Here is a 14,121-nt window from a genome sequence, read left to right as displayed (position 1 = left end):
CCTCTTTTGTTTGGTTTGTTGGGCATTTATCATGTTCCTTTACCTCCTGAGTATTTCTCTGCCTTTTCACCTTGTTTAGATTGCTGTGTTTGGGGTGGTCTTTCTGTATTCTGGCAGTTTGTGGTTCCTCTTTATTGTGGAAGTTCCTCCCTGTGGGCGGGGTTGAACAAGTGGCTTGTCAAGGTTTCCTGGTTAAGGAAGCTTGCATTGGTGTTCTGGCAGGTAGAGCTGGATTTCTTCTCTCTGGAGTGCAGTAAAGTGTCCAGTCATGAGTTCTAAGATGTCTGTGGGTTTTGTGTGACTTTGAGCAGCCTGTATATTGAAGCTTGGGACTATGTTCCTGCATTGCTGGAGAGTTTGTGTAGTATGTCTTACTCTGGAACTTGTTGGCTCTGGGGTGGTGCTTGGTTTCAGTGTAGGTATGGAGGCTTTTGTATGATCTCTTATTGATTAATGTTCCCTGGAGTCAGGAGTTCCCTGGTGTCCTCAGGTTTTGGGCTTAAACCTCCTGCCTCTGGTTTTAAGTCTTATTCTTACAGTAGCCTCAAGATTTCTCCTTCCATACAGCACTAATGATAAAACTTGTAGGTTAATGGTGAAAAGATTCTCCACAGTGAGGGACACATGGAGAGGTTCACAGAGTTACATGGAGAAGAGAAAAGGGAGGAGGAAAATAGAGGTGACCAGGGGAAATAAAAAAGGGAAAGGGCAATCTAGCCAGTAGATAATTCCCTATGTGCTCTCCATAGTCTGGAACCCTAAGAGAGTTTCATGGAGTTACATAGAGAAGAGAAGAGGGAAGGAGGAGATAGAGGTGAGCAGGAGGAGAAAAGTGGGAATCAAAAGAAGAGAGAGAGATCTAGGTAGTACTCTCTTCCCTAAGTGTTCTCCACAGCCCAGAATACACAGAGAGAGTCTCAGAGTTGTGTAGAGAAGGGAAGGGGAAGGGAGGAGACAGAGGTGACCTAGGGGAGATAAAGGAGATCAAAAGGGGGAGAGAGTAATCCAGTTATCACACTTCTAAGTAAAACTGGGTACTGAAGATTGGATTCTTAAATGTACAAAATTGATAACAAATACCAAAAAGCAAAGATTAAAAATCTAGAGTACAGGTTAGACTCTCAAAAATATAATATTTTTAAAAATTGCGAAAAGTATAAGAAATATATATGAAGTTTGCTTTAAAAATAGGTCTTTTGTTTTTCAAGGTAATAGTAGGTTATAAAAATGAAAATTAAAGGAGTAGTAGAGGACTTAATTCTTTTTTATTATTTAAAAACATGATAATAATGAAAATATATCTAGGAATTTCTCTGGAGCTGTTGCAGTCAGTGTGGGGTCTGTTCAGCTTCAAATAGTTCCTCGTTCGAGCTTCTACTTCTCAAGATCTATGGACCCCTTCCAATGTAGTCAGTGTTAACTACAGGGATTTTAATCTGTTGCACCTGTCACTTGTAAAGTAGTTCCCTCTGTTCATTTGGCTTCTTCTGTTTGTAGGTCTCTTCAGTGTCTAATTTCCACCCTAACACAAGGGGGCGAAGGTGGTCTCTTGTTTAGGCTCACTTGTTCAGCTGTGCTGTGGGGAGGGAGGAACACTGCAAACAAATATAACTGGCATGTGTGGGATGTGCTCACAGTGTCTCAGCCACACTGGGTTTGCTCCCACTCACAGCATGTGTTCTTTCCCAGTCTACACTGCTCAGGCTCCAGGTTGCTCTGCAGGAAGCAGGCCCTGGATTGCGTGCACTTCCCAGGTCTAAGCTGCTCAGGCTCAGGTTCTCAGGTATTCCACAAAGGCACAGACTTGGTTTGGCCTGCATTTTGTGCCCTTCCCAGGTCTGAACAGCTCAGGTGACCAGGTGCTTGGCTAGTGCAGTCTCCCCAGGTGGCGAGTGTGTCTTATCACCTCCCGGTTCCAGCCATTCTGTTTCCTGGATGACAATGGGTGCGCCCATCTCCAGTGTGCTGTATGTATCTTCTGGGGAGCTGATCTCTGGCTGGGACCCTCAGCGGATGTCAACCATCCAGAATCCCAGGAAGTCTTGGTTAAAAACTGGAAGCCTGTTTGCAGTTTGGTAGGAGATGCCATCTCTGGGGCTAAGTTTGCCCCTTTCCAGCTCTGGCTGGTGCCCACCTGCCCCCTATCTCCAGCGAGGAATGAGCCAGTCCACAGCCTGCTAGCTTTCCTCTGGAATTCCCTCAGTCCTTTGTTCTGGAAGCAGGCCCAGGGGTGCCTTAGGTTAGGGCTTTTCGTGGGATAGTTCTCTCTCTCTCTTTTTTCCTCTCTCTCTCTCTGGCTATCCCACAGTTTAGGTTGCTATCTCACATTAGCTCCCTCAGATTGCCCTCAGGGCATTCAGTCCCATCCTTACCCTAAGCAATTCAGCCCGCACCTCCCTGTTCAGCCCCTGCTTGCTCGTGGCAGATGCCAGTATCTGGGGTATTTTTCTGCTGGGAGTTGCTGTTAGGTGGGTAATCTGTGGGTTTTATTTATTTATTTATTTTTCCTCCTGATTATTTTGCCCTCTGAGATTCCAAAACTCCTCACAGACCCACCCATGAAAGAGTTCCCTGGTTTTTGGAAACTTCTCCTCTTTTAAGACTCCCTCCCCAGGATGGATCTCCATCCCTTACTCTTTTGTCTCTCTTTTTATCTTTTATATTTTGTCCTACCTCCTTTTGAAGACAATGGGCTGCTTTTCTGAGTGCCTGATGTCCTCTGCCAGCATTCAGAAATTGTTTTGTGGAATTTGCTCAGCGTTCAAATGTTCTTTCAATGAATTTGTGGAGGAGAAACTAGTCTCCTTGTCCTATTTCTCCCCATCTTAGGACCACCCCCAGAACTTATTTTGAATATTAAAGAGAACTTCATAGCAAGCTGAGCTAAATCATATAAATAAATAATAAAAGTCTTAAATCAGTGTAATTTTTGTAATGCATTGTTTACAAGTAAAATAACAGTCACACACATATACAATACCACAGCTGTACTGAAACTCATTTTCAGTGAAATCAGAATCTGTAAAGCACTTACATGTTTATAATAGAAACAAAATCCTGGTATGGCAACCCATAACATACTGTACCCAATGATGTTCTACATTTCACTGTTCCAAATTATAAAACACATATATCTGATTAAAACTCACAATGAGACAAGTATTGTCAAGACTAACCTGACAATAAACAAATCACTTTCAGTTGAAAATTTATAATGACAATGTAATACTGTAATATGCTCTTAATGGGCTTCCCTTGTGGCTCAGCTGGTAGAGAATCGATCTGCAATGCAGGAGACCTGGATTCAATCTCTGGGTTGGGAAGATCTCCTGGAAAAGGGAAAGGCTACCCACTCAAGTAATCTGGCCTGGAAAATTCCATGTATAGTCCAATGGGGTTGCAAGGAGTGAGACATGACTGAGTGACTTGCACTTTCCTTTTCTTAATGAAAAATGTACATAGACTGCGGTTGAACTTTTCTAATGATTTTCAAAGAGATGTCTCAAAAGTTCATTAGTAACATCAAAGTTTCAAGATGAAATAGCTCTATGAAGGAAAAGTACAAGAAGGAAAAAGAGTAGGAAAAAAGAAGAGAGGAAGATGGAAATGGAGTCCAAGAGAGAGAAGAGAGAGGAAGGGAGAATTGGGAAAGGAAAAGAGGTGAAGAAAGTGGAAAGAGGGAAAGAGAAACAAGGAGAGGAAGTAGAACACAATGGGAGAACTTTACTGAAGTTCTCCAAAAAAAAAAAAAAAAACTTTTTATCAGTTTCCCAAGATTATCCTCCACTGAATAATTTATTTTTTTTACAGCTATACAAACAATAAGGGTATTTTTAATTAATTCTGCTATAAGATCACAGTCATTGGTTTAGTAGGATAAGAACATCTCATCCTGGAAAATCATATCATTGCATAAAAAACAAAGCAACATATGTAACTATTAATAAAGAATACATTAAGCTTAAAAGAATACATTAAGATTATTAAGCATATAATTATAATTTTTTCATTCCATAAGTTCTTTCATACTAATTATAAATACTGTGGTCATCATCTTGTTCTAATTTTGAAGAAACCAGCAAAAGGCTAAGGGTGGTGGCTATGTATGATTTGTCAGATTCAAGTGTAAAATAATTTCTCTATGGCATTTTTACACGCACATTGTTTTGCTACAGTATGGGTTTTTTCAGGAGATTATGTGACTAAAATGCAAAATTGTACAGAATCTTCAATGAAAATGTGTACAAATAATAAAAGGCAACTTAATGTTATTTCCATTGTTTTGGGAAAACATGCATTTATATGCTGTTTTCCTTCAATCTTCAAGGTCTAATTTGTATTCCAGAAAAATCAGTTCAAATTTAACTACTGATATTCAGATGTTGCACTACCATATTCAGGTAATATAAAGACGAAGGGAATACAAATGCCTCTGTGTTCTCTTGATAGTGCCTGCCATTATCTCAACCTAGTATAAGAGAGAAACAGAAAGGGATCCATAACTGCAGCCTGTGAAGTTCAACTTCCTGAACTGAGAGCAGGTGAAGAAGAGGGAAACCTTTCCAGACAACAACTGAAGTTCAGTTTCCTACCTGCCTCTAATATTCACTGTGAAAGTCCCCTGGAACTTTGAGTTTTGAAGATCAGTAAATGGTTGTGGAGCAGACAAGGCATGTGTATATACTGAAGGACAGGGGAAACAGAGAGAGCCAGAAAATTCCTACTGAGGGACCAACTCCAGTTAAAGGTTCTTGTGGTTAGCAATTACCCACTAGCACACATTACTCTTTGCTAGTTTTCCTTAAAAATCACTCCAAGAAAATACCATGCCTTTTCCCTAGAATTAGCCAGGTACTTTTTTCAGTCACTAGATGTAATGAACTGTTTGAAAACCAGTAAAGGCAAAGCGTCAGAATCCATGCCTCCAAACTGTGGTGCTGGGGAAGATTTGTCAGAGTCCTTTGGACAGCAAGGAGGTAAAACCAGACAATCTTAAGGGAAATCAACCCTGATTACTCATTGGAAGGACTGATCCTGAAGTTGAAGCTCCAATATTTTGGTCACCTGATGTGAACAGCTGATTCATTGGAAAAGTCCTGATGCTGGGAAAGATTAAGGGCAGAAGCACAAGAGGGTGTCAGAGGATGCAATGGCTGGGTGGCATCACTGATGCAATGGACATGAACTTGGGAAAACTTCGGGAGATGCTGAAGGACAGGGAGGCCTGGCATGCTGCAGTCCATGGGGACTGATTGCAGACATAACTGACTGACTGACCACCAACAACAGTTCTACCAAAAAGAGGCTTTTGTTCTATCCTCTAACACTATGTAATTTATGTTTGTAATTTCTAACAAATTACTGAGAAAAAAAAAAAAAAACACCTTGGTGGCTTTAAAACAACATGAATGTGTTCTCTTACAGGTTTCAAAATTAGACATTAGAGATGAATTCACTTAGTTAAAGCCAAGATGTTAGCAGGGCTGTGACCCATCTAGAAAATCTTTCTGTCTCTCTGTAGTCACTAAGTCACGTCTGACTCTTGTAACCCCATGGACTATAGCCTGCCAGGCTCCTCTGTTCATGGGATTCTCCAGGCAAGAATACTGGAGTGGGTTGTCATTTCTTTCTTCATTAGAAATTCTAGTGGGAATCTATTTCCTTGATCCCTTATTCTAGGGGGAACTCTTCCATCTGCAAAGCCAGCAATGGCCTGTAGAATCCTTTTTGGTTATACCTCATTGTCATTAACTATCTTCTCTCTTTTAAGAACCCTTATGCGCCAGAGTCCAGCTCCAGCAGCCAGGGATTTAATCTGAAGAGATGGACAGTATCAGCAATGATGATGTAGCCTCTGACTCACAGTACGAAGCTACATCAGCGGACAATGATGTAGCCTCTGACTCATAGTATGGGACTACACGTTTATTTCAAGCTTCAGGTTCTCTTTTATACTTTGAAAAAAGCATTAGGTCAGAGGTTTTTTTAGTTTACCCCACCCAGATTTACTATACTTAACTTGTGATTACATTGTAACTCATGCTACATTCCTCAGTTTGTTTCTTATCTTCCTAAATCCTGTTTACCCCCAGCAATTTAAGATCATTATCTCCTAAAAAGGCTTCTAGCTATTCTTCAGTTCAGTTCATGTCCAACTCTTTGTGACCCCATGAATCACAACACGCCAAGCCTCCCTGTCCATCACTAACTCCCGGAGTTCAATCAGACTCACGTCCATCGAGTCTGTGATGCCATCCAGCCATCTCATCCTGGGTCGTCCCCTGCTCCTCCTGCCCCCAATCCCTCCCAGCATCTGAGTCTTTTCCAATGAGTCAACTCTTCACATGAGGTGGCCAAAGTACTGGAATTTCAGCTTTAGCATCATTCCTTCCAAAGAAATCCCAGGGCTGATCTCCTTCAGAATGGACTGGTTGGATCTCCTTGCAGTCCAAGGGACTCTCAAGAAACTTCTCCAACACCACAGTTCAAAAGCATCAATTCTTCGGTGCTCAGCCTTCTTCACAGTCCAACTCTCACATCCATACAGGACCACAGGAAAAACCATAGCCTTGACTAGATGGACCTTAGTCAGCAAAGTAATGTCTCTGCTTTTGAATATGCTATCTAGGTTGGTCATAACTTTTTTTCCAAGGAGTAAGCGTCTTTTAATTTCATGGCTGCAGTCACCATCTGCAGTGATTTTGGACCCCCCCAAAATAAAGTCTGACACTGTTTCCACTGTTTCCCCATCTATTTGCCATGTAGTGATGGGACCATATACCATGATCTAAGTTTTCTGAATGTTGAGCTTTAAACCAACTTTTTCACTCTCCTCGTTCACTTTCATCAAGAGGCTTTTTAGTTCCTCTTCACTTTCTGCCATAAGGGTGGTGTCATCTCCATATCTGAGGTTATTGATATTTCTCCTGGCAATCTTGATTCCAGCTTGTGTTTCTTCCAGTCCAGCGTTTCTCATGACGTACTCTGTATATAAGTTAAATAAGGAGGGTAACAATATACAGCCTTGACATGCTCTTTTTCCTATTTGGAACCAGTCTATTGTTCCATGTCCAGTACTAACTGTTGCTTCCTGACCTGCATACAGATTTCTCAAGAGGCAGGTCAGGTGGTCTGGTATTCCCATCCCTCTCAGAATTTTCCACAGTTTACTGTGATCCACATAGTCAAAGGCTTTGGCATAGTCAATAAAGCAGAAATAGATATTTTTTCTGGAACTCTCTTGCTTTTTCCATGATACAGCGGATGTTGGCAATCTGATCTCTGGTCTCTCTGCCTTTTCTAAAACCAGCTTGAACATCAGGAAGTTCAGAGTTCACATATTGCTGAAGCCTGGCTTGGAGAATTTTGAGTATTACTTTACTAGCATGTAAGATGAGTGCAATTGTGCGGTAGTTTGAGCATTTTTGGCATTGCCTTTCTTTTGGATTGGAATGAAAACTGACCTTTTTCAGTCCAGTGGGCACTGCTGAGTTTTCCAAATTTACTGGCATATGGAGTGCAGCACTTTCACAGCACCACCTTTCAGAATTTAAAATAGCCTAGCTATTCTTAATTAATCCTAATCCCTAAACTCAGCAAACTTATTTTGCCATAAACACTCCCTTCACAAACAGGTCTCAGATAATAATCCTTTCCATGGCCTCAAGCTGTGGCCTAAGTGCTCATCCTGGAACATTCTTTGTAAAGATCCTTGAGCAAATGTCAATGGTTATTTTATAGATTATTTTCTGGGCAAAACTGTAGAAGGCTTTGTGCTCTCTCATGCTTGTCTCATGCACCTTAACATTCTTTCCATTCAACTCAACCAAAGAAAGGAAAGAACAAGTCAGAATCACAAGGCCTAACTCCTTCATTCCAGGGCCTTGCCTGCAAGATGAGGAGAGGGGGTTGGGGCCATGCCTCCATTTTGTCAGTAATGCCTAATGCGGCTCCTGACAATTAGGATTACATTGGACACATCCAGATAATACAGAATTATTTTCTGATCTTAAAGTCAATTGATAACCTTAATTCCCCCATGCCAGGTAATGTAGAGTATCTTTGGAAGAGGGGGCATTATTTTGCCTACCACACCCACTACAGTTTTAAAAACTCAAATAACTCTGAGTGACAAGGAGAAACAAGGTCTATAATGCTTTTACACTGAGAACCTTGGCCAGTGTCATTTTGCCACAGTTTGAGACTAGGCACAGGACACAGAGAACTATTTTAGCAAATTTCCCCTTCTCGGAAAAAATGTAAAGATAGAGAGGAGATGGGTCACTGTCTAGTGCTGAGGCTGAGAGTGTTGGTTAACTGGAAGGGACATTAGAATATTTCAGGGGTGACGGAAATGTTCTAAAATGGTATGGTAGTGATGGTTATATATTTGATAAATGTATAAATTGTGAATTATATAACTGGTATCCCCATAAGGGTATTAATATTTTCACTTTGCCTTCTCACACATGTATTTTATTAAAATTAGAAGAACACCACTTGGGGAAAAATTCAAGTATTTGAATATCACGAGACTGAGGTAGTCTCTTTTCAGTTGGGTTTTTTTTTGTTGTTGTTGTTTTTAATGTATCCATTTCTTCCTTTTTTTTTGCTTTAAAATATTCTATCTTCCCTCAGACTTAAATGTTAATGAAACAAGAAGTTAAGACATTGATTTTCAAAGAATTTATGCATGCTTTCAGTGATTTAAGGAAATTCTTACTAGTGTCCTTGATGGTAGAATACAAGTGTTGAGAAAATCAAGTGTAATTCTGGCTCTTTATCTTTTGGAAAAACCCCATGATGTCACCATGCTATCATCCTTTAAGAGTACTTACTGAACGTTTCATTTTGCAAGGAATTATGTGAGCCCCTGTATATGTAGACTTTTGCTGATTTAACCCTTTCTGTTCACACTAGGTGACTAGGCCTTATCAAAGTCACAGGGCTAGAAGAGTGGAGTGGAAATACTTGATGACTAAGTTCTCTATGAATAGAAATGACACCAACTTATATTTAAATTCTCTCCCTTTCCTATTCATTCTATTTGATATTCACAGATGAACTATACCAAATACACGATGTGACAGGGGAGTTTTAAGAAAGCATGACCTGCAACAGAGGCATATATCCACCCACAAACATTCTCACACACAGCATTCTAATATAGGCACTAAGCTACAATAAAGAGGATTAGGTCAGAAACCTTTACAAATGGTCTATATGTCTGAAATAAATGTTCCATCCTCTCCTGTATATTTCTACTTCCTGCATAAAAGTCAGTTATTTAGAAAATTCTTCTATTATTCTATCATGTTATAATTATTTATTTATTTCTCTGATTCGATTTGTTGTCTGCATCCCCTACCTTGTTCATAATTATATACACAATGTTTCATAAGTATATTCTTTGTCTTGGACAAGAATGTGTTACATAAATATTTAGGGATTAAATAAATGGATAAGTAAATAAGTGAAATAAAAGTGTCAGAAGACATTTCTTTGCTATTTTTAGGTCTTAACTACTGGAAAAACTACTTATACCGCTGAGCTCCAGATTTCTCACATATGTAATACAGGAAAAAAAAAAAAAAATTCCCTGCTTTTCTCAAAATGTTACATGAGAGCTAACTCTGGAAACATCTAAACCCCAAAGAAAATAAGAAATACACTTCCCATCAAAAAACATAGCAGAGAAGTTAATCCTAAGAGTGATAAAATGCTCATTTCTCTAATCAGGTTACATTTACTAAATTAAAGAAAATGACCTTGAGAACACTACATAGACCCAAACTGTGGAAAAAGAAGCTTCAGTGCCTCAGAATCTCTTCCTCTGATTTGTGCTTTATGCGGGAGTTTGCTTGTTAAAATTAGCGAACTTTACCCTCCTCCCAGGCCTTTCTTCTGTGGTTTTCCTATCACTCCACCAGGATTCCCTGATGGCTCAGATGGTAAAGAGTTTGCCTGTAATGCCGGAGACCCGGGTTTGATCCCTGAGTCAGGAAGATCTCCTGGAGAAGGAAATGGCAACCCAGTCCAGTATTCTTGCCTGGAAAATCCCATAGACGGAGGACCCTGGCTGACTACAGTCCATGGGTCACAAAGTGTCGGACACATCTTGAGCAATTTTCCACCACACAGTAGATGGTCAAAAATCTCAGCTGCCCTTATAGTTCCCATGAACTATGGTTCAGGGAAGTTTAAACCTGCTCAAAAGTGATGGCCAGTATCTCATCCCAGGTGTCATGACTCCCAAGCCTTGATATTAGTCACACACCTTAAAAGAATTTTGTGTAATTAAAAGTTTAATCAAAATCAAACTTTATTTATCTATGGAATGGCAGAAAATATAGGAAAAGAGAATCTGTTGAATTATTGACTTTATATATTCCATATATAGTAGAATTGAAAATCAAAGCAAGACTGATTCATTTTTTAAAATATCTTCTCAACTCTCAACCATACATTTTTTTTTTCTGAACTTGATCATAGCCCGTTGGTAGCTAAAATGGGAGGATAATTTCAGAAATGGTGGGTATCAATTGTGGGAGGTAATAGCAGTTCAGGAAAATGTTATCTGTGTGAATTGCAATTATGTAATTCTTACCTCAGCTATATTCGAGGCTTTGTCATTCATCTTACATTGTGCTGCCCATAAATTCATTGCCTAGGGGAATAAAAATAAAGAAATGCAGTATCTTTGGTTAATGTTTCTGAAATAATTTTTCATGAATCAAACTAAAACTGTCTTTCCTATTTAATTCTTTTTTTTTCTTTTCTTTTTTTTTTTTTTTTTGTGGTTGGTTGCTCATACATTATGATTTAAGAGATGCCTGTTTTTATTTTTCTTTTTTACTTTATTTTACTTTACAATACTGTATTGGTTTTGCCATACATCAACATGAATCTTAATAAAACCAAAGGCAATGTATACTTCAATTGCTGTATAAGTACAAAATATGCTATTTTCAAGAAAACAATTATTCACCCCACTAAGAGAAAAACATTCAAAAAACTTATCTCAACTAGCTCACTTTTTATAGTCCATGGAATTCTCCAGGCCAGAATACTGGAGTGGGTAGCTGTTCCCTTCTCCAGGGGATCTTTGCAACCCAAGGATCAAATCCAGGTCTCCCAAATTGTAGGCGGATTATTTACCAGCTGAGCCACTAGGGAAGTCCAAATAATACTGGAGTGGGTTGTCATTCCCTTCTCCAGGGGATCTTCCTGACCCAGGGATTGAAACTGCATCCCCTGAATGGCAGGCAGATTTTTCACCATCTGATCCACCAGGGAAGCCCAGAATGAGATTAGTCACACTAAATAAGTTTGATGCCTGAAATTATTAATTAGTAGTACCTTAATTTATCCAATCACTTCTCATCAAGAAGTGAAGTTGCTCACTCATGTCTGATTCTTTGCGACCCTGTGGACTGGAGCCCACCAGGCTCCTCTGTCCATTAGATTCTCCAGGCAAGAATACTGAAGTGGGTTGCCATTTCCATCTCCAGGGAATCTTCCCGACCCAGGGATCAAACCCAGGTCTCCCACATTGTGGGCAGATGCTTTAACCTCTGAGCCACCAGGGCAGCTGTAGGACAAAAGTGAATCCTAAGGTTGTGAAAAATGCTCACCAGATATACAGTAAATAAACGCTGAGCAAATACTCCATTCTAAACACTGTATGAGCTATTTGAACAAAATAAAATGATGAACAATATTACATCCAAGCCAAGGGCCCCCTAAGTGAAATGGCTAGAAAAGGTACCTAATCAGAGATCTTTGAGTAGATCAAGGAATAAACTATAAAAGTCTCCAGCTGATTTCCACTTTGTAAATTTTGTCATTCAGCTTAGAAAAGTATACTTATATAAGTACTCAAAACTAAAATAATAAAATATCAAGGTTATGGCAGTTGATACTCTTTCATTACTCCAAGAAAAAATGCATCTACTCTAATACTTCTCATGATAGTATAATTATAATAAGGTTTGATGCAATTCATAATCTGTCCTTTACTGCTTACACTTTTGAAACTTTCACTTTGGGTTGAATATGGATTACACCAAAATACCCAGTTTTTCAGTCAATTGCCTATTTGAATCACTTTGATAAACAGACAAACCACTCCATTTTATATGTCACATCAGGATTATGCCCAATGACATTGGCATTAAGTAATAAATCTTGCAGTTTGAATATTTTGAAGGTATGAGTATTGTCATCTAAGTATGTGTTATTTGAATTTATTTTCTTAAGCTATCTCTGAAACATACGTATTGTTTGAATATAGTGCTACCCGATGCACTTAAGCGCAGGCGGCTGCGAGCTGGCACACTTAAGTGCGGGCGAGAGGAGCTACCCTGCGTCCGAGGTAAGGGGCAGCAGCCTAGAGTGCAAGGTTGCAACGGCGCAGGAAGAGTTGAGAGGAGACATCCCGTGTCCGAGGTCAAGGGCGGCAGCTGAGAGGAGTTACGCTGCGTCTGAGGTCAATGGCGGCCAGAAGGACCTACTCCACATCCGAGGTCAGGGGCGGCAGCCAGGAGGAGACACCTCACGTCCAAGGTCAGGGGCAGCTGGGAGAAGCCACCCACACCCAAGGCCAGGGCCAGCAGCTGGGAGGAGCAACCCAAGGAGCGGTGGCTGAGCAGGCACAGGAGGGCCTAGAGGAGCTATCCCACATTGAAGGTCAGGAAGGGCAGCGGTAAGGAGATACCCCTCGTCAAAGGTAAGGAGCAGCGGCAGTGCTTTGCTGGAGCAGCCATGAAGAGATACCCCACGCCCAAGGTAAGAAAAACTCAAGTAAGATGGTAGGTGTTGCAAGAGGGCATCAGAGGGCAGATGCACCGAAATCATACTCACAGAAAACTAGTCAATCTAATCACACTAGGACCACACCTTTGTCTAACTCAATGAAACCAAGGCATGCCTGCAGGGCAACCCAAGATGGGCGGGCTATGTTGGAAAGGTCTGACAGAATGTGGTTCACTGGAGAAGGCAATGGCAAGCTGCTTCAGTATTCTTGCCTTGAGAACACCATGAACAGTAGGAAAAGGCAAAATGATAAATACCAAAAGAGGAACTCCTCAGGTCATTAGGTGCCCAATATGCTACTGGAGATCAGTGGAGAAATACCAGCATAAAGAATGAAGGGATGGAGCCAAAGTAAAAACAATATCCAGCTGTGGATGTGACTGGTGATAGAAGCAAGATCTGATGCTGTAAAGAGCAATATTGCATAGGAACCTGGAATGTCAGGTCCATGAATCAGGGCAAATTGGAAGTGGTCAAACAAGAGATGGCAAGGGTGAACGTTGACATTCTAGGAATCAGCGAACTAAAATGGACTGGAATGAGTGAATTTAACTCAGATGACCATTATATCTACTACTGCGGGCAGGAATCCCTTAGAAGAAATGGAGTAGCCATCATGGTCAACAAAAGAGTCTGAAATGCACTACTTGGATGCAATCTCAAAAATGATAGAATGATCTCTGTTCATCTCCAAGGGAAACCATGTGATATCACAGTTATCCAAGTCTATGCCCCGACCAGTAACACTGAAGAAATTGAAATAGAACGGTTTATGAAGACCTAGAAGACCTTTTAGAACTAACACCCAAAAAAGAAGTCCTTTTCATTATAGGGGACTGGAATGCAAAAGCATGAAGTCAAGAAACACCTGGAGTAACAGGAAAATTTGGCCTTGGAGTACGGAATGAAGCAGAGCAACGACTAATAGAGTTTTTCCAAGAGAACACACTGGTCATAGCAAACACCCTCTTCCAACAACACAAGAAAAGACTCTACACATGGACATCACCAGATGGTCAACACCTAAATCAGATTGATTATATTCTTTGCAGCCAAAGATGGAGAAGCTCTATACAGTCAACAAAAACAAGACCAGGAGCTCACTGTGGCTCAGATCATGAACTCCTTATTACCAAATTCAGACTCAAATTGAAGAAACTAGGGAAAACCGCTAGACCATTCAGGTATGACCTTAATCAAATCCCTTATGATTATGCAGTGGAAGTGAGAAATAGATTTAAGGGCCTAGATCTGATAGATAGAGTGCCTGATGAACTATGGAATGAGGTTTGTGACATTGTACAGGAG

This window comes from Budorcas taxicolor, chromosome 23 (assembly GCF_023091745.1).
Source record: "Budorcas taxicolor isolate Tak-1 chromosome 23, Takin1.1, whole genome shotgun sequence".
Taxonomy (NCBI): Eukaryota; Metazoa; Chordata; class Mammalia; order Artiodactyla; family Bovidae; genus Budorcas; species Budorcas taxicolor.
The sequence above is the reverse complement of the archived record's forward strand: the minus strand, read 5'-3'. Positions refer to the sequence as shown.